We start from the raw sequence: 23,856 nt of genomic DNA on the forward strand, positions 1-23,856 counted from the left end.
TCGGCAAATGTACGATATGTATGTCTTTCACATCTATGACACAACCTTGCTGAACCAACATAGCTAAGGGTCTTATTATAGGATCAGACTGGCAGCTGGGAGCCACTCTACAAACACTGTTTAAACTTGGCCTTCATGCCAGAGTCCTAAGATTCTATGACAGACCACACAGAGACCTTCCTGTCTTTAGTTTAGGATTAGAACTGATTGCACCAGACTTTGAGCCCCGTGTAAGTGTGCGGATTCAGTGTGTGAGGGTTCTGATTGGTCACACTTAAGAATCCAAGTAGCTGATAGTGTAAAGCTGAACTCCGGGTAATTTTATTTAATTTTTTTACAGCACCAGTCATATAATTAGAGATAATTTATGTCTAATGAATAGTGTACTATGTCCTGCAGGCTGCTGGTTAATGTACAAATCCTCCCTATAGTGATGCCGGATAGGCGGATACCACCCACATCAGCGATCTTCTGGTGCTGCAGGGGGGAAGAGCTGAGGCTACATCCATTCACAAAACTCTTTGGGCTAGATTCAGATTTGTGCTTTCACATGCATAGTACCTGCAAACCGAGGGCTAGATTCAGAGAGAATTTACGCCGGCGTATCTATAGATACGCCGCGTAAATTCAAAGCTGCGCCGGTGTATCTTTTTTCTGTATTCAGAAAGCAAGATAGCAAGATACGCCGACATTAGCCTAAGATCCGACTGGCGTAAGTCTCTAACACCGTCGTATCTTAGGGTGCATATTTACGCTGGCCACTAGGTGGCGCTTCCGTCGTTTTCGGCGTAGAATATGCAAATGACCTAAATACGCCGATTCACAAATTTACGTACACCCGGCGCTATTTTTTTACATCGTTTACGTTAGGCTTTTTCGGCGTAAGGTTGCTCCTGCTATTATGAGGCGTACGCAATGTTAAGTATGGTCGTCGTTTCCGCGTCGAATTTTGAATTTTTTACATCGTTTCCGTAAGTCGTTCGCGAATAGGGCTGGACGTAATGTACGTTCACGTCGAAACCAATGACGTCCTTGCGGCGTACTTTGGAGCAATGCTCAACACCTTTCTTTATGTGAGAGAGAGATGATGTAGAGAACCCCCAAACTCCTGTTTGCCTTGAGTGACGCCTGGGGTGCAATACTGAATATTCACATAAAGAATGCAGTGAAACCCTTGCTAACCGCAGTTGTGGTTCAATCCGTTCACCAGAGCTGTTACAGCTATGCAAAAAAAAAATGTTTTTGTCTTTAGTTCTACTAAGTGTTCTGATCCATACTGCAGCCCCTGGAAGGATCTTGTGCAGATGTCTGGAAATCAAAATTTGCATAGCATCGGGCAAGTCCTTTACCCTTGGGAAGTGGCTGCTCAAGCACTCTTTAGGGCAGGGGTCTCAAACTGAAGGCCCTCCAGCTGTTAAAAAAAACTACAAGTCCCATGAGGCATTGCAAGGCTGACAGTTACAAGCATGACTCCCATAGGTAGAGGCCTGATGGGACTCTTAGTTTCACCACAGCTGGAGGGCCGCCAGTTTGAGACCCCTGCTTTAGGGGATAAGGACAAGACATGCGTGCCCTATACCTAAAACAAATGAACATGTTCGCCAGCACACAATGGATCGTCCAATTACGTCCAAAAAAATCCTAATGCAAAACGAACATCACAATAGTGCAACGTTTCGAGGTCGCGCAGGACCCCTTCGTCAGGCAAGTGACTGCCTGACGAAGGGGTCCTACGCGACCTTAAAATGTTGCACTATTGTGATGTTTGTTTTGCATTAGACATTTTTTCACTTAATTAGACGATCCACGGGGTGCACGCTTGTTTGAGGTTTCCAGTACCCAGCTGATAATCGTTTCAGCACCCATCCCTTTCTTTTATGTGCCATTTTACCAGGAACGCGTGCGATTGGAATATTGACTAGACTAAACCTAGAACAAACTACTTTCTTAATAAGGGTACAGTGTGGATTTTGGGTGGCATGTATTGCTAAGTCTGTGGCACTGGAGGGTTCCGCTGTGCAGTGGAGGTGGGTAGGTTTTTTTTGTAGATTTTAGGAGCACAAGCTTGTTTGAATATTAATAAAAATGGCCCTTCCATTGTTAGTAGCAATAATTTCTTAAACCTAACAAAACCATTTAAAACTCTCATTGGAAGCATTCTGTACACTGTATGGAGGACATCCCCTGAGATGGCATTTTCTGCTCCCCTGACAGGTTCTTTGCTTTTCTCTGAACCCTGTAAAGAGATTGAGGTAAAATTTCAGCCTCCCTCGCACCATCTTAATGCCGCGTACACACCATCACTTTATGTGATGAAAAAAAATGACGTTTTTAAAAACGTCACTTTAATTGACTGTGTGTGGGGGAAAACGTCGTTTTATGTCTTCTAAAAAACGACCAAAAAAAATTGAAGCATGCTTCAATTTTATGTGTCGTTTTTCAAAAGTGCACTTTTTACTTCACAGAAATTGACCGTGTGTAGCAAAAAACGTCGTTTTCTAAGACGTTTTTTCATCCACGCATGCCCAGAAGCTACTTATGAAGCAAGCTTCAATGGTAAAACGTGGTGGAACGTAACCTCACTTTGCAAGATCATTGTGAGAAAACGATGGTGTGTAGGCAACTTCGTCTTTGAAAATTGAAGTTTCAAAAATGTCATTTTTTACTTCACAGAAAGTGTCGTTTTTTTTCATCATATAAAGTGATGGTGTGTACGCGGCATTAGGATTGCTACAGCGAATTTCCCATCTTTGAGACACTTGCCAAGGCCATTACATGCCTGGAGGGGTGCCAAATGCAGCTTTTCTCTTTTTACAGCTCTAGGAACGGATTGATCCTGTGATTATAGCTCTCCCACTTATCAGTTTGTTCAGAAAATGGTATGCAATGGGAACATATGTTTTGGTTATAACCCGCAGTGACATTTGCTATTATTTTTACAATGTATATAGTTGGCCTGGAGAGGATTGTTTTTGTTACTTTTTGTTTCCTTATTCGATTCATTTCAAAAAGCAACTTTGTTTATAAAAAGTTTTTTTTTCCAGTTTGAACAGTGGAGAAATCAGCTCTCCATGTCTGCTTTGTGCTACCATTGTTACTTGCTCAAGTGAGTTTTTCATATACACTACATTACCAAAAGTATTGGGACGCCTGCCTTTACACGCACATGAACTTTAACCTCCCTGGCGGTATGACTATTTCAGAAAAAAGGTGCTGAAGGCGGTACCATTATTTGCAAGGAAATTTGGGCGTTTAATACTGTAGGCCTGTAATTCTTAGGAATAACTCACTTAAATCTGACCAAACAAGAGACTAGTAGGCATCCCGGGTATGACATTTTTTTAAAAACAAAATTATAAATTATAATATAATAAACAATTATAAATAATTATAACAAGTAATAATATAATTATAATAAAAATTATTCAATAATGTAATCAACTCAAAATCACTGAAATTTGCTCAGTTGCAGAATTGTCGCTGTCATTACTTTTATATTTTTATGACGAATTTCCCCGCAAATCGCTATCGCACAATTCTGCAAGTGATTATAATTTATTATCGCTGTTTTCTAGTTGCTCTAAAACAATTTTTGACATAAAGGGACACTTTTGGTTGCTATGGACAATCTACAGTTTGCAGGGAGAAAGAACCGTTTTTATTATATAAAAGAACATGTAGGACACTGGGCAGACCACTAGGGACAAGGGGGTGTGTATTTTTTACATACAGTACTGTAATCTATAAGATTACAGTATACTGTATGTAATGTGTTTGTTTACCTTTTTGAATTTGGCGCCGTTCTCTGCTCCCGTGCGTCTTAACATCGCAGGGAACGGAGATCGGCGGCACAGGAGGACACTGTGTGAATCGAGCGAGGTCCCGCTCGCTCACACAGCGCGGTGGCATCGCTGGATCCAGAAACAAGGTAAGTAACTTTGTCTGCTGCTGCAGCGAGGCAAGCCCGAGTCTGACTCGGGGTTACGGCTTTTGGTATGAAAATCTCACCCCGAGTCAGACTCGGGAATACCGCTAGGAGGGTTAATGGCATCCCAGTCTTAGTCCGTGGGGTTCAATATTGAGTTGACCCACCCTGTGCAGCTATAACAGCTTCAACTCTTCTGGGAAAGCTGTCCACAATGTTTAGGAGTGTGTCTATGGGAATGTTTGACCATTCTTCCAGAAGACCATTTGTGAGGTTGGGCACTGATGTTGGATGCAAAGACCTGGCCTGCAGGCTCTAATTCATCCCAAAGTTGTTCTATCAGGTTGAGGTCGGGGCTCTGTGCAGGCCAGTCAAATTCCTACACCTCAAACTCGCCCATCCATGTCTTTATGGACCTTGCTTTGTGCATTGGTCCAAATCATTTGGGGGAGGGGATATGTGGTGTGGGGTTGTTCTTTAGGTGTTGGGTTTGGCTCCTTAGTTCTAGTGAAGAAACTCTGAAGGCATCAGCATACCAAGCCATTTTGGACAATTTCATGCTCCCATCTTTGTGGGAACCGTTTGGGGATGGCCTCTCCCTGTTCCAACATGACTGCACCAGTGCACAAACAAGGTCCATAGAAACATGGATGAGTGAGTTTGGGGTGGAGGAACTTGACTGACCTGCACACCTCAACCGGATAGAACACCTTTGTGATGAATTATAGCAGAGACTACAGGCCAGGGGCCGGATTCTGATAGGAGATACGACGGCGTATCTCCTGATACGCCGTCGTATCTCTGAGTGCCGGCCGTCGTATCTATGCGCCTGATTCAGAGAATCAGTTACGCATAGATATCCCTAAGATCCGACTGGTGTAAGTGTCTTACACCATTGTATCTTAGACTGCATAATCACGCTGGCCGCTAGGTGGCGCTTCCGTATAGTTACGCGAGGATTATGCAAATTAGGTATTTATGCCGATTCCGAAACGTAAGTCCCGCCCGCGCATTTTTTTACGTCGTTTACGTTTAGGCTTTTTTCAGCGTATAGTTACCCCTGCTTTATGAGGCCTAGCTAATGTTAAGTATGGCCGTTGTTCCCGCGCCGAGTTTTGAAAATTTTACGTCGTTTGCGTAAGTCTTTCGCGAATAGGGCTGGACGTCATTTACGTTCACGTCGAATCCAATACGTCCTTGCGGCGTACTTTGGAGCAATGCACACTGGGATATTTTACGGAGGGCGCATGCGCCGTTCAAAAAAGTAAGGTAAAATTTAAATAAAATACGCCCCCACCATCCCCATTTGAATTAGGTGGGCTTACGCCGCCACACATACGTTACGCCGCCGTAACTAAGGGCGCAAGTTCTTTCTGAATACAGAACTTGCGCCCAAAGTTACAGCGGCGTAACGTATCGGAGATACGTTACGCCCACAGAAAGATGCGATCATCTTTCTGAATCTGGCCCCAGGTTTTCTCATCCACATCAGTGCCTGACCAAACCCAAGTTCAGCTTTCGAATGCTGTGCTAGACGTAAAGTAGCTCGCCACCAAAACAGTAATTGAGAAAAAGCACACAGTCAAACCCTACCCCCTTTTCACCCTAAATAGAAAAATATGTTTATGATATATGTTGGTTTGATTGTCCTATTTAAAAAAAAAAAAACGTGTGTTTTATAATTCACCATAGCAAACCCCCATTTGGTATATTTTTGGTGAGTAGCTTGGTTTATTTATTTCCTAATTCAGAACTGTTGTAGACTCAAGTGAGCTGGAAGAAATTAATTGCATTGAGGGAGTAAGAAAGTTGCTCAAGCAAAATCATTTAATGAACGTTGAGAAGAGGAGTGTAAGGTGTTTCGGGAAACGGTAGGATTCCTAAATGTCAGTGTGGTGTTTTTTCTTACTTTCTATGACAATTACTGTTTAATGCCATAGAGCTTTCGTCAGCTCGGTGCTTTCCATATAATATTGAGTTGTGAACTGTCCAGTAGATGAGATAAGAAAAAAAGATTGTACAGTAGATTTAGTTGTTATAACAATGGTCACATTGACAATGTTTTATTTCTAGGCTATAGCTTAAAGCGGGAGTTCACCCATTTATAAAAATTTTCCCCTTTTCCCCTTAGATTCCTGCTCGTTTTGTCTAGGGGAATCGGCTATTTGTATTAAAATATGATCCGTACTTACCCGTTTTCGAGATGCATCTTCTTCCGTCGCTTCCGGGTATGGGTCTTCGGGAGCGGGCGTTCCTTCTTGATTGACATTCTTCCGAGAGGCTTCCGACGGTCGCATCCATCGCGTCACTAGTAGCCGAAAGAAGCCGAACGTCGGTGCGGCTCTATACTGCGCCTGCGCACCGACGTTCGGCTTCTTTCGGAAAATCGTGACGCGATGGATGCGACCGTCGGAAGCCTCTCGGAAGACTGTCAATCAAGAAGGAACGCCCATTCCCGCAGCCCATACCCGGAAGCGACGGAGAAGATGCATCTCTTAAACGGGATTGTAATGCTCATATTTTAATACAAATAGCAGATTCCCCTAGTAAAAACGAGCAGGAATCTAAGGCTAAAAAGTGCCCTCTAAGGGTGAACCACCGCTTTAAAGGAGAAGTTTGAGATTATAAAAAATACACTGCTCAAAAAAATGAAAGGAACGCTTTGAAAACATATCAGCTCTCAACGGGCAAAAATCTCATGCTGGATATCTATACTGATATGGAGTAGGTAATGTGTTAGGAATGAAAGGATGGCACATCATTTGATGGAAATGAAAATTATCCACCTACAGAGGGCTGAAATCAAAGCCCCCCCGAAAATCAAAGTGAAAAAATTATGGAACAAGCTAGTCCATTTTGCTGAAATTTCATTGCAACAACTCAAAATGGTCTGCAGTAGTTTGTATGGCCCCCAAGTGCTTGTATGCATGCCTAACAACATCAGGGCATGCTCCTAATGGGACGACGGATGGTGTCCTGGGGCATTTCCTCCCAGATCTGGACCAGAGAATCACTGAGCTCCTGAACAGACTGAGGTGCAACCTGGCGGCACCAGATGGACCGAAACATAATGTCCCAGAGGTGTTCTTTTGGATTTAGGTCAGGTGGGAGTGGGGGCCATCCAATGTAATAAATGTCCTCATCCTCCAGGAACTGGCTGCATGTTCTCGCCACATGAAGCCAGGTATCGTCGTGCACCAGGAGGAACCCAGGACCCACTGCATCAGCGTAGGGTCTGACAAAGGGTCTAATTGGATGGCCCTCACGCTCACCTGACCTAAATCCAAAAGAACACCTTTGGGACATTATGTTTCGGTCCATCCGGTGCCGCCAGGTTGCACCCCAGTCTGTTCAGGAGCTCAGTGATTCTCTGGTCCAGATCTGGGTGGAAATGCCCCAGGACACCATCCGTCGTCTCATTAGGAGCATGCCCTGATGTCGTCAGGCATGCATACAAGCACTTGGGGGCCATACAAACTACTGCGGACCATTTTGAGTTGTTGCAATGAAATTTCAGCAAAACGGACTAGCTTGTTCCATAATTTTTTCACTTTGATTTTCAGGGGGGCTTTGAATTCAGCCCTCTGTAGGTGGATAATTTTCATTTCCATCAAAATATATATATATATAATCGGTAGATATATATATTTTTTCAAAATTGTCAATCTTTTGTTTATAGCGCAAACAATTAAAAACCGCGGAGGTGGTTGAATACCACCAAAAGAAAGCTCTATTGGTGGGAAAAGGACATCAATTTTATTTGGGTTCAGTGTCGCACGACCGCACAATTGTCAGTTAAAGTAACACAGTGCCGTATCGCAAAAAATTACATGATCATGAAGGGGGGTAAATCTTCCAGAGATCACGTGGATAATATGCGATTGTGCGCACATATTGGTGAAACGCTCAGCTGTGAATAGCGCCTTGTTCATCCTGGCTGCATGCATGTTCCAAATGAGTGATTATGAAAAAGCCTGCACCTCCCTCTATTACCTTCCAACTTTCCCTAGTCTTCAGCATTTGTTTTTTTTTTTCTATTGGCTGATGTACCACTACTGTACCAGAACTCCTATCTATAAAGTGGAGAGAAGTCTGTGCAGCTTAGAAGATACGCGTTGTGCCCCGCGCATGCGCTCCTTGCTACTGAAGAACTCGGCGATATGCTGCGCATGCGCCAGGTAGAATCTCGTCATCTGTATTTACTGACAGCGACACACGGCGGCGCATGCTCGGTCCTGTCATGGTGAGTTCCCAGACAGAGTGTGTTCTCAGTACAGATGCGGGGGGATAGATGGCTGTGTTGTAGTCAGAGCTGTGTCCTGTGTACGGGCTGTGCTTTGAGCGGCTGAGGGGGCGGAGCAGTGCATGCTGGGAGGTGTAGTCCCGGGACAGGTGGAGGGACTGACAGCTCATGTCATGAAGAGAAAGTACGAGGAGGGGGGGGGGGGGGGGGGCTTGTTGGCACTTGGTGATGAGCTCTGTGCCCTCTGCTCGCTGTGACACTTCTGTGTGGATCATCTCCAGGAAAAGTGTTTTTTTTTTTGTTTTCTTTAGTTTTGGATGAAGTGGGGGAGGGTTACACCCCCCCTGTGAATTGTAGGGTTGTAACCAGAACATGTGATGAGGGGAAATCTTTCATTGGGGACACTTATTGCTGGCCATACACCATACAATCTGATTGTACAATCAACTTTAGATTTTACAAGGCTATGTAATATGGAGGACTGACCTCATACATCTGTCCAGTGTGTGTTCAGTCAGGCCGGCCCTTCTACTACAGACAGATGATTGTGGAGGTTAGGAGGGTTGAAAATAATCGATGCAATCGTGATTCAGCCTGAAACGATTCCGCATTGATGCAGTGATTGGCCGACTCGTGATTGGCGTCATCCCCTCTCTATGCCTGAAAGTGTATGTGGCAAAGAGCGGGGATCTCCCGCTGGGACACTGACCTTGGATCTGTAACTCCCGGCTCTATGATAGACGGGCACACTGATCCCATGCTGGGAAATTCAATCTGTGTGCCATGTCACAGTGGGAGATACCCACTCTGTGTGATGTGGGCACTGGTAGGCTGCATTTAATGGGCACTGGTATGCTGCATTTGGTGGGCACTGGTAGGCTGCATTTGATGGGCACTGGTAGGCTGCGCTGATTGGCACTGATAGGCTGCATTTGATGGGCACTGATAGGCTGCATTTGATGGGCACTGGCAGGCTGCATTTGATGGGCACTGGTAGGCTGACTTTGGTGGGCACTGGTAGGCTGCATTTGGTGGGCACTGGTAGGCTGCATTTGGTGGGCACTGGTAGGCTGCATTTGGTGGGCACTGGTAGGCTGCATTTGGTGGGCACTGGTAGGCTGCATTTGATGGGCACTGGTAGGCTGCATTTGATGGGCACTGGTAGGTTGCATTTGATGGGCACTGGTAGGTTGCATTTGGTGGGCACTCGTAGGCTGCATTTGGTGGGCACTGGTAGGTTGCATTTGGTGGGCACTGGTAGGTTGCATTTGGTGGGCACTGGTAGGTTGCATTTGGTGGGCACTGGTAGGTTGCATTTGGTGGGCACTGGTAGGCTGCATTTGATGGGCACTGGTCGGCTGCATTTGGTGGGCACTGGTAGGTTGCATTTGGTGGGCACTGGTAGGTTGCATTTGGTGGACACTGGTAGGTTGCATTTGGTGGGCACTGGTAGGCTGCATTTGGTGGGCACTGGTAGGCTGCATTTGGTGGGCACTGGTAGGTTGCATTTGGTGGGCACTGGTAGGTTGCATTTGGTGGGCACTGGTGGGCTGCATTTGGTGGGCACTGGTAGGTTGCATTTGGTGGGCACTGGTAGTCTGCATTTGGTGGGCACTGGTAGTCTGCATTTGGTGGGCACTGGTAGTCTGCATTTGGTGGGCACTGGTAGTCTGCATTTGGTGGGCACTGGTAGGCTGCATTTGGTGGGCACTGGTAGGCTGCATTTGGTGGGCACTGGTAGTCTGCATTTGGTGGGCACTGGTAGTCTGCATTTGGTGGGCACTGGTAGGCTGCATTTGGTGGGCACTGGTAGGCTGCATTTGGTGGGCACTGGTAGGCTGCATTTGGTGGGCACTGGTCGGCTGCATTTGGTGGGCACTGGTGAGGCTGTACTGATGGGTTTTTGATGAAAACCATTGGCAGTAATGGTGATGCATGGCGGAATCAAATCGTTTTCCAGGATAATCCTAATCGAATCATGAGACCAGTGAAGATGTGCAGCTCTAGTGGAGGTAGAGGATATCAGGTTGTTCTGCGATTATACTACAGAAAACACCTACCTACCTACCCGTCACAGCCACCCCCAAACTGCATAGGCCAATCCTGTGTCCCGGGATGACTAGCGCATGCACAGGAGTGATGTCTGAAACTTGACACCCAGGGGAAGGTGTCAGTGAGATCGCTGGGAAGGTGATTGTTCCTTCTTCAGCTTTAAACAGTTAGTTCACCTTTAGAGAATAAATGTAATAGTGACTAACACCGCGCCCCGCTGTACTTACCTCTGGGGAACCTCAGCCGTCTGCACCTCTCTATTCCTGTTCTGGGGACAACCCAACATTTGGGATTTTCTTTTACTTTCACTATTGGTGATAACAGTACACATGACAAATAGGGGCTGCCTAAGGCTCGGCTCACATATATGCCAATTGGATGCGTGTTGAACCGCATGACATGTGCATTGAGCTGGCTTTCTATGGAGCCGGTTCACCTAGATCCGGGATGGCTGCTGTCCATTTTTAAAAAGAGTCCTGTATGTATTCAGTCCCGTTCAGGTGCCATTCCAAGTAAAATTTGCACTAGAATCCATTTGAACAAAACCACACCAGACGCCTTTTAAAAATCGCAGCCGTTTAAATGTGAACCGAGCCGAACGGGGACAAAGACAGCAATAAAAACCTAATATATTTTCTAATCTCTCTCCACTATGTCCAAAAAAAACGTTTTGTTCTTAGTTACACTTTGAAGCGGAGTTCCACCCGCTTATTTGCACCCTCCACGGCCACATTTGCACCCTCCACGGCCACATTTGCACCCTCCACGGCCACATTTGACACTTTTTGAGGAGGAGCGGGTACCTACTTTTTACAGGTACCCGCTCCCACTTCCCAGTCAGATGCGCCGCATCGAATTGAGACGAAAGCAACACATTTTTAGAAATCTCTCTAAATGGTTAAACTGACCTCATTTACAGACAGAAGTTCATTCCTTTGAGCTAAAGAACTACATGTTACAATGTTTCTCTTTATCTCCCATGTTGTGATAACCTTGGCAGGTTACGTGAGGAGAGTTGAATCACGATCTCATATATTTTTTTTTTTTTTACGATTAATCGTGCAGTTCTGATGGACACAGAATGACTTTCTATACAATTTTATATCAATTTTTAGGCCTCATGCACACTGCACATTAAAATAACGTTATAAAAACGCCAGTAGCTTTGCAGTGAGTTTTTCAACTTTTTACAACATTTTTGCAATAGCGTTTTTTTGCATTTTTCTGCATTAGCGTTTTTAGCAATTTTTTTTTTTTTTTTGACGAAAAAAATATATTTTTTTCTTTTTAAATGGATCAAAAACGTTAAATGCTGGTGAGTGACGTTTTTGAGTGTTTGTTGGCGTTTTTTTTACAGCAGAAAAACATCTCTCAGAACCCACTAGTTTTATTTAATATTTTTTTATCATTGGTGAGATTCCAACCCTGCTATAGGTCTAACTCTACTCTCTCCATCTTAGCCCAGGTTCACATTGCTCCAACCATGGGCGTCCGCTCCATAGGGCAAGGGGGGGCAATTGACCCCCCCTGGAAAATCGAGAAGGTGTTAAAGAGTTTTGCGACCACGGGCTGTCTAAACGGTCCCGGGTTGGATGTCACACAGGCACAGCGAGTGAAGCTGTCTCCCCTCCAGTGTTCATGTGTACACAGGGGGAGGGAACCTGCTGTGCTTGTGCTGCGCTGATGGCTGATCTGAGGTACTGAATGGGAGGGGGGTTTGTGCTGAATGGGGGTCCATCTGTGCTGAAGGGGGGTCTGTACTGAAGGGGGGTATGTGCTGAAGGGGCATCTGTGCTTAAAGGGGCTCTATCTGTGCTGAAGGGGGGTCTGTGCTGAATTAAGGGGTCTGTGCGTAATGGGGGGGGGGGGGTCTGTGCTGAAGGGGGGTATGTGCTGAAGGGGCGTCTGTGCTTAAAGGGGCTCCATCTGTGCTGAAGGGGGGTCTGTGCTGAATGGAGGGGTCTGTGCGTAATGGGGGGTCTGTGCTGAAGGGGGGGTCCATTTTTGCTGAATGGAGTGTTCTGTGCAGAATGGGGGGGTCCATCTGTGCTGAATGGAGGGGTCTGTGCTGAAGGGGGAGTCTGTGCTGAAGGTAGGGTCCATCTGTGCTGAAGGGGGTTCTGTACATTCTCTAGGCTATATTCATATGGGCATGGAGTGAAGCTGAATTATCTCAAGAGCTATTTCACACTGCCAGCTGGCCGCGTTATCAGTAAAGTGGCGCTTTACCATCATTTTAGCTGCGCTATTTGGCCGCTAGCGGGGCACTTTTAACCCCCGTTAGCGTTTGAAGAAAGGGTTAAATGCGACTGTGTATGGCCGCTGCCGAAGCGCCCCGCCCTGAAAAAATTTCAGCGGACGCCCATGGCTCCAACATAAAAGTCATGTGACTTCCGATCCAACTTTGCCCTGCAACTTCAGTCCAACTTTGATTGACTTAATGTTTTTTTTACACTCTATGGCACTGAATTCGGACCAAAGTAGTGTAGGAACCTTTTCTAAAGTCAGTGCGATTTGCGTCCGATCAGTTAAGATGGCTCTCATAGGGAAACATTTAATTTGACATGTCATGCAACTTGTGCTCTCAAGTCGGATCCCATGTTGCACCAGTGTGAACCGGGACTAAGCCCTGGTTCACACTGGGCTGCGAGAGTGAAGCCGTGCGAGTTCAGCTGAACGCGCACAATTTCACTCCCGCTGGCAGTCCCGATTTCGGCCGCGATTTAAGAGATATCTGTGCAGTCAATGTAAATCGCGGCCCGAAATCGCAAAAAGTAGTACAGGAACTACTTTTTGAAATCGGTGCAGCGCCTTTTTTGGTACCGTATCTACCGGCGTATAAGACGACTGGGTCGTATAACACGACCCCCTAATTTTCCAGCTAAAATGTTGGTTTTGGGATATAGTCGGCGTGTAAGATAATCCCCTTCCTACTAGTCTGTCTGGAAGCTGAGGGGTAGCCAGAACAACCGCTGACAGAAACAGGCTTTTTTTCAGATCTCACTGTGCAATTTTACATGCCTCACTGTGACATTATTACATGCCTCACTGTGCAATTATTACATGCCTCACTGTGCAATTATTACATGCCTCACTGTGCCATTATTACATGCCTCACTGTGCAATTATTACATGCCTCACTGTGCAATTTTACATGCCTCACTGTGCAATTTTACATGCCTCACTGTGCCATTATTACATGCCTCACTGTGCCATTATTACATGCCTCACTGTGCAATTTTACATGCCTCACTGTGACATTATTACATGCCTCACTGTGCAATTATTACATGCCTCACTGTGCCATTATTACATGCCTCACTGTGCCATTATTACATGCCTCACTGTGCCATTATTACATGCCTCACTGTGCAATTTTACATGCCTCACTGTGCCATTATTACTTGCCTCACTGTGCCATTATTACATGCCTCACTGTGCCATTATTACATGCCTCACTGTGCCATTATTACATGCCTCACTGTGCCATTATTACATGCCTCACTGTGCCATTATTACATGCCTCACTGTGCCATTATTACATGCCTCACTGTGCCATTTTTGACCTCACTGTACCATTCCATCCCCTGCCTTGACGATCTCCCTACCTTCTCCTGTTTGCAGAGTATGTCAGACGGCGGCCATCCATTATTCAAAAGCCACGCCTCCTCCTCAGGCTGTTCCATGATCGGCGGAACACTCATTTTCCCAGCAGAGCCTCTGTTCATCGTTCCGCCTATCACGGATGTCCTCTCGTCCGAGGCCGAGGATGAGAAGGCATCCGTGATAGGCGGAACACTGAACAGAGGCTCTGCTGGGAAAATTAGTGTTCCGCCTATCATGTCTGAGGAGGAGGCGCAGCTTTTGAATAATGGATGGCTGCCGTCTGACAGACAGGTACCGGCGTATAAGACGACCCCCGACTTTTGGGGCATTATTTTACATGCAAAAGGTCGTCTTATACGCCGGAAAATACGGTAATTATTGATATTTGGAACAAAAATATGACTGCTTAGTATTTGACCAGCATCACAGTTCATGTTTTCTAGATTTCCTCACACAATAAAAATATCCATGGTTTTCTTTTCGAATTTCCCAAATCATTTTGCTTGTGGTCCAACCTGGAAAGTAGACCTGTTGGTGAACCTTAGGTACCGGCTTGATGAAACTGTATTATAATGTCTGAACGTGTATTGCTTTCTGTTCTTTGAGTGCGGGCCACAGACTCCACATGACCTCGCTAGGGACTTCAACACACAAAGAAATGTTACCCTGAAATAAAAACGTAAAGATCATTTTTAGTAACTTTATCTAGTTATCAGATATGACTTATTTTCTTTTATTTGCCATCCAAGGCCACAGATACAAAGGTATGGCTAACGATGGAACTTGAAGACCCTCCAACATGACCTCTTCCAGTAGATACAAAGCACTCTGCCCCATCATCTCCCTCCCTGCCGTACTGAATACCCCCACCTGACATCTAACATGGAACTCTCATGCCGCGTACACACGATTGGAATTTCCGACAACAAATGTTCGATGTGAGCTTTTGTATGGCTTAGGGTTGTCCCGATACCACTTTTTTAGGACCGAGTACAAGTACCGATACTTTTTTTAAATGTGTCCCCAAATGCAGCCATGTCCCCCCACAAATGCAGCCATGTCCCCCCATATGCAGCCATGTCCCCCCCCATATGCAGCCATGAACCCCCACATATGCAGCCATGTCCCCCCACATATGCAGCCATGTCCCCCCCCCTATGCAGCCATGTCCCCCCATATGCAGCCATGTCCCCCCCCCCAATATGCAGCCATGTCCCCCCCCAATATGCAGCCATGTCCCCCCGCCATATGCAGCCATGTCCCCCCCCATATGCAGCCATGTCCCCCCCATATGCAGCCATGTCCCCCCCATATGCAGCCATGTCCCCCCATATGCAGCCATGTCCCCCCATATGCAGCCATGTCCCCCCCATATGCAGCCATGTCCCCCCACAGATGCAGCCATGTCCCCCCACAGATGCAGCCAAGTTCCCCCCCCCAATTCCCGCCCTGTCCCCCCACAGATGCCGCCATGTCCCCCCACAGATGCCGCCATGTCCCCCCACAGATGCCGCCATGTCCCCCCACAGATCCCGCCATGTCCCCCCACAGATGGCGCCATGTCCCCCCACACATGCAGCCATGTCCCCCCCCATATGCAGCCATGTCCCCCCCATATGCAGCCATGTCCCCCCATATGCAGCCATGTCCCCCCCCAATATGCAGCCATGTCCCCCCATATGCAGCCATGTCCCCCCATAAGCAGCCATGTCCCCCCATAAGCAGCCATGTCCCCCCATATAAAGAAGAAAAAGTGCAACATTGTCCTTTGTTGGTGCTGGCTGCTACACGTTATTATTAGTTTTGGTTAGCGCAACTTTTTCTTCCCTAATTTCATGTCCCCCCATATAAGCAGCCATGTCCCCCCATATATGCAGCCATGTCCCCCCCCCTTACCTGCATGCTGCCGCGCCGCTAATACGAGCGGGGAACATTACGCTTTCATTTGAATAGCTGTAATGATTCGCGCCGCGCTGCGTATAGACACTCCCCCTTGCTCGGGATTGGACAGATCACCCGAGCAAGGGGGAGTGTCTATAGGCGGCGCGGCGGGAACATTACAGCTATTCAAATGAAAGCTGTAATGTTCCCCGCTCGTATTAACCAGGCGGCCGGCGGGATGCGGTGTAGCGGCAGCGACGACGGCGGTGGCGGGGCGGGCTTAGTATTCTATTTAGGCATCGGCGGTATTTGCGGGAGTACAAGTACTCCCGCAAATACTCGGTATCGGTCCCGATACCGATACTAGTATCGGTATCGGGACAACCCTAGTATGGATATTCCATCCGACATTTGCTGTCGGATTTTCCGACAAAAAATGTTTGAGAGCTGGTTCTAAATTTTTTCCGACAACAAAAGTTCTTGTTGGAAATTCCGATCGTGTGTATGCAAAAAAAAAATCCACGCATGCTTGGAATCAAGCAGAAGAGCCGCACTGCCTATTGAACTTAATTTTTCTCGGCTCGTCGTAGTGTTGTAACTTGTACGTCACCGCGTTCTTGACGTTCTGTCGTCGGAATGTCCGATCATGTGTTTGCGGCATTAGAGTGTGGAAGGCATAGAAACGCTGCAGTTTTTTGTTGTTGTTTTGTATTTTATCCATCTGAGCCAAATCCCTTCCATTATATATCCTGGTGACCACTATCATCAGGACAGAAAGGGTGAAGAAGTATAACATTTATTTATTTGCAGTCATCTAGTTCTGGGAGGGTGTCTATTGACGTCCTCTCAGAACCGCGCACACTGAGGACGTGCTCTGTGATCGCTGTGTCCTTTGGACCGAAATAAAGGACCAATCACAGCGACACTTTACCATGTGATCAGCTGTGTCCAATCACATGTAAACAAATGCCGGTTATTGGCATTTCCTTTCCTCAGCGCTGTCACTGTGTAAGGAAAGGGAAGCTGATAACCAGATATCCTGTAACGGGGCATTTACATTGATAATCAGGGCACTTATCAGTGCAGGCCCATCAGTGCAGCCTCATCAGCACACATCCGTGAAGTAGAAAAATTTGTTTACCAAAAAAAAAACTGCGGTGATTAACCACTTAAGCCCCGGACCATATTGCTGCCTAAAGACCCAAGGGGTTTTTACAGTTCGGCACTGCGTCGCTTTAACAGACAATTTCGCGGTCGTGCGACGTGGCTCCCAAACAAAATTGGCGTCCTTTTTTCCCCACAAATAGAACTTTCTTTTGGTGGTATTTGATCACCTCTGCGGTTTTTATTTTATGCGCTATAAACAAAAATAGAGCGACAATTTTGAAAAAAATGCAATATTTTTTACTTTTTGCTATAATAAATATCCCCCAAAAACATATATAAATTTTTTTTCCTCAGTTTAGGCCGATACGTATTCTTCTACCTATTTTTGGTAAAAAAAAATCGCAATAATCATTTATCGGTTGGTTTGCGCAAAATTTATAGCGTTTACAAAATAGGGGATAGTTTTATTGCATTTTTATTTCTTTTATTTTTTTTACTACTAATGGCGGCGATCAGCGATTTTTTTCGTGACTGCGACATTATGGCGCACACTTCGGACAATTTTGACACATTTTTGGGACCATTGTCATTTTCACAGCAAAAAATGCATTTAAATTGCATTGTTTATTGTGAAAATGACAGTTGCAGTTTGGGAGTTAAACACAGGGGGCACTGTAACATTTAGGGTTCACTTTGTGTGTGTTTACAACAGTAGGGGGGTGTGGCTGTAGGACTGACATCATCGATCGAGTCTCCCTAATAAAAGGGATCACTCGATCGATGCGCCGCCATAGTGAAACACGGGGAAGCCGTGTTTACATACGGCTCTCCCCGTTCTTCAGCTCCGGGGATCGCTCCCCGAGGCTTAAGGACCGCCGCATGTACCGGGGGGGGGTCCCGATCGGACCCCCGACCCACATCAAGCAGAGGACGTATAGGTACGTGCATGTGCCTGTCCGTGCCATTCTGCTGACGTATATTTACATGAGGAGGTCGGCAAGTGGTTAAGTACCACCAAAATAAAGCTTTGTCTCAAAAAAAAAAGATAAAAATGTTGTTTGGGTACAGTGTTGCATGACCTTGCAATTGTCATTCAAAGTGCGATAGCACTGAAAGTGCAAAATTGGCCTGGGCAGGAAGGGGGTAAAATGCCCAGTAGGCAAGTGGTTAAAGAGTTAAAGTTGCCAGAGGGAGTGGCTTGTAGAGTGGTGCAAGTCTGAGGTCCTCTCACACATGCTGACCACACAGACCATGGGACACAGCCGATGAATGATCATTGTACAGGTTCACTGCCAGTACCATGTTATCACAAAAGATCACATGACAATTGTAAACAATGGATGGTTTCCTTTCATGCCATCCATTGTATAAAATTGTGTTGCTAGATGTGATTGGTGTTGTGGGTAACTCTGCGCTGCTATAATAATAAGTGAAGCTGCTAACACGGCCAATTGAAAAAAAGCAAAAAATGGAAGTGTATGGGTGAAGGTGCAGCGCTTATAAATACAATGTATAATAAATACTACTATAATAATACTAGTATAGAAATTAACATAAAATGAGAAAACTGTAATAATAAAGAGCAAAACGTAAATAATATCCAGTGAAATCGCACAAGGTTAGAACTAATGTCCAAAGTTGCACTATGTGGTTAAATGTCCATATATGACTATAAGTGACAAAACATCCACCGTGTGTCACGGATAAGTGATGACTCAAACATTGAAGTGATGAGATAAAGTTCTGCTGAAAAGTGACTTCTTAAGTGTAGTGAAATAACCCTCCACCGATAAGGATGCAGGCTTACCAGAAATCTTTGACTCAAAGAAACGTATATTTCATGAGTCAAACAGGCTTAACGGTCAATGTAAACGCCAAAGGGATCTCTTTAGGAACAGGGAATCCACCAATGGCTCTTCAACAGAGATGTACTCGCCCGTATAGTAAGTAGTACTCGCTTGTATAGCATAAGGATAGCCCTCAGGTATGTATTCAGTCAAAAAAGGATAAAGAGAGGAGGCAACATAGTGTGATACCATAAAAATTGCTGAGATTTAATAGGCAATTGCACTTACATGTAAAATGAAGTTACAGCGCATGTAGTAAATAAAGATGAGGCGGCAATGGAGTCTTCCCGACGCGTTTTGTGTCATAACACGTCATCTCCCCCAGATTTTACATTGTTGGAACTTAACAAGGTTCCAAGTAGAGCTACAACATGCAACAAGAAGAAATGAGAGAGACAAAACATTTTTTGAGCATTCAATTAATTGAAAATAACGAATAAACTGAAACAGGCTGTTTTTCAGCTGATCAAAAGTTTAGGACCACATGCCTTTAAAAGGCCAAATCTGTGCAAAGATGTGGATTCATTGTCATTCTCTGTCAGGTAGTCACACGTTGTGATGGCAAAGACAAAAAAACTCTCCCTTTTTGAACGTGGTCGGGTTGCTAAACTGCATAAGCAGGGTCTCTCATCAAGACACTGGAGGATCCTCGACCCAAATTAAGGCCCTTACTGGTGCTGACTGCAGCCCCATAACCATCAGACGGCATCTGAGACTGAAGGGCTTCAAAAACAAAAAACGTCTTCAAAAACCTCGTCTCCTTGAACGCCACAGAACTGCTCGTTTGGACTTTGCAAGAGAGCACCAAACATGGGACATTCAAAGGTGGAAGAAAGTTTTATTCTCTGATGAGAAAAAGTGTAACCTTGATGGTCCTGATGGTTTCCAACGTTACTGGCATGACAAGCAGATCCCACCTGAGATGTTTTCTACGCGCCACAGTGGAGGGGGCGCCATAATGGTCTGGGGTGCTTTTTCCTTCAGTGGAACAATGGAGCTTCAGGAGGTGCAGGGGCGTCAAACGGCCGCTGGCTATGTCCAGATGTTGAAGAGAGCATTCCTCATGACCGAGGGCCCTCGTCTGTGTGGTAACGACTGGGTTTTTCAACAGGACAACGCTACAGTACACAATGCAAGGGACTTCTTCCAGGAGAATAACATCACTCTTTTGGCCCATCCTGCGTGTTCCCCTGATCTAAATCCAATTGAGAACCTTTGGGGATGGATGGCAAGGGAAGTTTACAAAAATGGACACCAGTTCCAGACAGTAGATGGCCTTCGTGCGGCTGTCTTCACCACTTGGAGAAATGTTCCCACTCACCTCATGGAAACGCTTGCATCAAGCATGCCGAAACAAATTTTTGAAGTGATCAACAATAACGGCAGAGCTACTCATTACTGAGTTCATGTTTGGAAGTTGGATTTCTGTTTTGGGGGGTTTTTTTTTGTTTTTTTTGTTTTTTTGGAGGTGTGGTCCTAAACTTTTGATCAGCTGAAAAACAGCCTGTTTCAGTTTATTCGTTATTTTTAATTAATTGAATGCTCAAAAAATGTTTTGTCTCACTCTCATTTCTTCTTGTTGTATGTTGAAGCTCTACTTGGAACCTTGTTAAGATCCAACAATGTAAAATATGATTTTTGCCATTTTTCAAGTGGTCTTAAACTTTTGATCAGGACTATATATATATATATATATATATATATATATATATATATATAAAATGTGTAGGATTAGTTTACTCCCATTCACAGTTTATGGAAATTTATGGAAATTTAGGCTGTTGCCAATTTTCAGAATTTGTCTCGTGGGTCAGTCTGCGCTCCGGGGGTGCGTTATCTACCCCGGGCGGCAGCTGGCGCTAGAGGGGTTCTGACAGACCCACCTTCTCCCAGCAGCCAGAGGAGTTCTTCCCTTGTTGGGCATGCTGGAAGGGGGATATATCTGGGCAACCGCCTTTTGGCCGTGCTGTTCTGTGCGGGGCCCGAGTTCCAGGTGCGGCACCCACCTTCAGGGTGCGCGCATCCATGGGCCCCGCCACCGTGGCCTGCTTTACTGGGGTCATGCACCATGCGGAGCCTCATCCTAACCAAGAGAGGGGCCCCAGCGAATGGCTGGGTCCCAACCTTCTGCAGAGAGGATCCTAAGCCGGGAGCTGTGCGATGGGGGTTTGGCTCGGGAGAACCTAGAATCAGAGGTTGTCCAGGAGGCCTAAACGAACCATCGGGGATCCAGTCACCACACTGTATGACAGGTATGCTCAAGCTGTCAGTGGGTGACACTATCTGAACTTACTGGGAGGATTCGCAATATCTAATTTCACAAATCTCAAATTGTTAAGCCTGTGGCAGAGGCCTGTTCCTCCCAGTGATACTTAGGTGGCGCTCTGGCTGCCAGGCCTGTGATAGACGCCTGTCCGGGGGCACTTTACCCACCCTAATTGTGGTGGCGACGAATTGGGTTACATTATTGCTGAGAGCAGGCTTGCTCTCTTTCATATCCAAGGCCTGATACTAAAGTTTCTCTACGCTCATCAACTATTCTCTATAGTGTGTCATGTTGATGTTGGCCATGTTAGGCCTTGGAATAAACTCAATTGACGTCTGGACACTTGCTCTTTATTCACACTCACAGCTATCACCCCTAGACCAAGTCAAAAAGGTAACTTAAATAGGCCGATCCCAAACTAAACAGCGGCTCCTTCGGGGGTGAGCGCTACACACACACACACACACATATATATATATATATATATATATATATATACATTTTTTTTTTTTTTTTTTCAAAAATTGTGACAAAAAAAATTGTTAAGAAAAATCAACAAAAGTGGAGTTACTCTTTAAAAAAGCAGAACTGAACCTATAGATGTAAGTGCTTCCCAAAACAATTACATTGATGGCATGACAAGAGTGCTAACTGTCACAGATGCTTGTGCTGCTCTCATCAAGTCATCAAATCTCTGGTGTCATAACTGATCACGTGTGCAGTGCCCCTAACGATCAGTGTACCAATGATCAGATTATCGCACAATCGCTTCTAAATCATTATTTTTCATACGATTTTCTGATCATGTGTGCAGGCCCTAAGATGGCCGCTTCCTTGGCTGTAAAGCATAAGAAGGGTATAGTTCTGATTTAAATGCCTTTAGAATTTTAGAGCAAGCACCCGATAACTACCTTTTTCTGAAAACTTACAGTGTGCCCTGAGAACTTTGCAACCCAAATCAAGTGCTAAAAATGTCAAAGGCTCCTTTCACATGATCAGGTTCGCCTGTCAGTTTTTCAGAGGGACATGATGGGACCCTCCAGTCTCTTCTATGGAGGAGAGGATTTCAGCGGACACATGTCCACTGACACCCGCCACCACCAGATCCGATCCTGTCTGCCAAAAACAGACGGAAGGGGGACCTATTCCTCATACGTCTATTAGATCAGATGGAAACAGACAGGTGGTTCCTTTCCATCCGATTGCCCAATAGACTAGAGCGCTCTGCTCAGCAGGGATCTGCGGAGAGAGATCCCCACTGAGCAAGTAGATCCCGCTGCACGGAGGCGTCTGTGTGAAAGGGGCCAAATTTCATTAAAAGGTGGCATTTTGCCCCATCACACACACAAATGCATACATACACATAAATTCATGTACCAACGATATGGTGAAATATACAATTGCCCTCCAAAATGTCTACGTTGTGATTTATTTTATTTTTTATAAAGAAAACCAAGGTTTTTAGATTTGAAATATTGAGGGTGAAAATGTCTGCAAGATCTTGCATATCATATGATTATTTAGCCACTTGCATTCATGACATGACAACTTCTGAGCAGTCCCTTTTAAAAGAGAAGTATGGGGTTTCTTTTTTTTATAGCTAGATATATGTACCTAGGTGGATGGAGCATTAAACTGATGCTGCATCTGTCTCCCGGCGTCTCTGTACTGAGAACCGAGCCACCAAACACCGCCGATGGCTCGGTTCTCACTCCTCCCTGAGAAGAGCGATGCTGACTGTCAGTCAGCATCTCTTCTGCTCTACTTCTCAGCGCTCATTGGAGAGCTGAGCCGTGGAGGGGCGGGAGCGGGCGTCTAAGACGCACGCTGAGACTGCCATCAATCAGGGCAGCTGGCAGATCCAGACTTGGAAGTCGTGATGATGCGCTGCCTCCACTGATGGCAGTGACATCAGCGGAGAGCGGACTTCAGACCAAACTCTGCTGAAAACGGGTCACATGCGTGCAAAACGAATTGCACTCCTGTGACCCAGAGGAGAAGCCCAGCCTAAAAAGCTCAGGCTGGACTTATTTTTAAGGCTAGGTTCGCTGCGCTCTGTCACTGGCCCAGCAGAAGGGGAGGGAGGAGGAAGACCGAGCTGCTGACGTACATTGCTGCAGCCTGGTACACCCCCCCCCCCAAAAAAGGTGCTAAATGTGTCACCGGAGGGGGGGAACTGGATAAGCGGAAGTTCATTTTTGGGTGGAACTGCACTTTAAGGCCGGTCGGTTTTTTCCATTTCATGCTTGTTTTATCGGCTTATGTGATCAAAGGGCCACATATATGAAAAAAAAACATCTTTGGGGTTCACATATAAATATCTTATATTGTTCATATGATAGCATTTTGATTTTCATGCAACAAAAAAATTATGTATCCATATTTTATTTTTTTAACAGATAAAACTGATCTTACAGCAGAAGGATCGGGGCTCGCTACAGAGGTGAGATTTCTTTTTTTATTTTTTTTGCTGTGACAACCTGACTAGCTGTCTGGTCATGTGATCACATGACCAAAGGCTACACTGACGAGCAATCTGGATATTACAGCAGGATTTCTGCTATCTAGTAACACTGGGGTCCCCCGCCCTCTCCAGAAAGCATCCTTATAGAGGTATTATCTTATGGCATAGATCAGTCATAAATGGGTTAATGGGTTTTATTAATGTTGCACTACCCCCGAAGGAGCTGCTGGTTTAGATTTTGGGTTTTGCACGTTACATCCAAGTTCGTTGTCCAGGGAAGAAAAGTCGGTAGAAATTGGAATGTCCACACAAGATGTAAAACCTTCAAGGGGAAGGTTCAGGTATGCGGTACAGAATGCACAAAAAGTATCGAAAGTTCCTGTGTTCACCACTCACTCCTGAGTGGGTATTGCTCACCCGGATAGACCCCTCTCACATGGCCTAGTACCCGGGATGATGCATGGA

The 23,856-nt window shown here is 45.6% G+C and overlaps 1 protein-coding gene across 3 annotated transcripts in view; it reads left to right on the plus strand.

The window, feature by feature from the left end:
• Positions 1 to 23,856, plus strand: part of PCGF5 (polycomb group ring finger 5) — an 84,355-nt gene that overhangs the window by 22,762 nt on the left and 37,737 nt on the right. For 2 of the 3 annotated variants that reach the window (XM_040362128.1, XM_040362126.1), the window contains one exon: positions 23,327 to 23,370. The gene's annotated coding sequence lies outside the window, so the exon portion shown is untranslated. Of the gene's footprint in view, positions 1 to 7,988; positions 8,169 to 23,326; positions 23,371 to 23,856 lie in introns of those variants that run through there. The other variant, XM_040362127.1, reaches the window with a different exon arrangement.

This window comes from Rana temporaria, chromosome 8, assembly GCF_905171775.1.
Source record: "Rana temporaria chromosome 8, aRanTem1.1, whole genome shotgun sequence".
NCBI classification, from domain to species: Eukaryota; Metazoa; Chordata; class Amphibia; order Anura; family Ranidae; genus Rana; species Rana temporaria.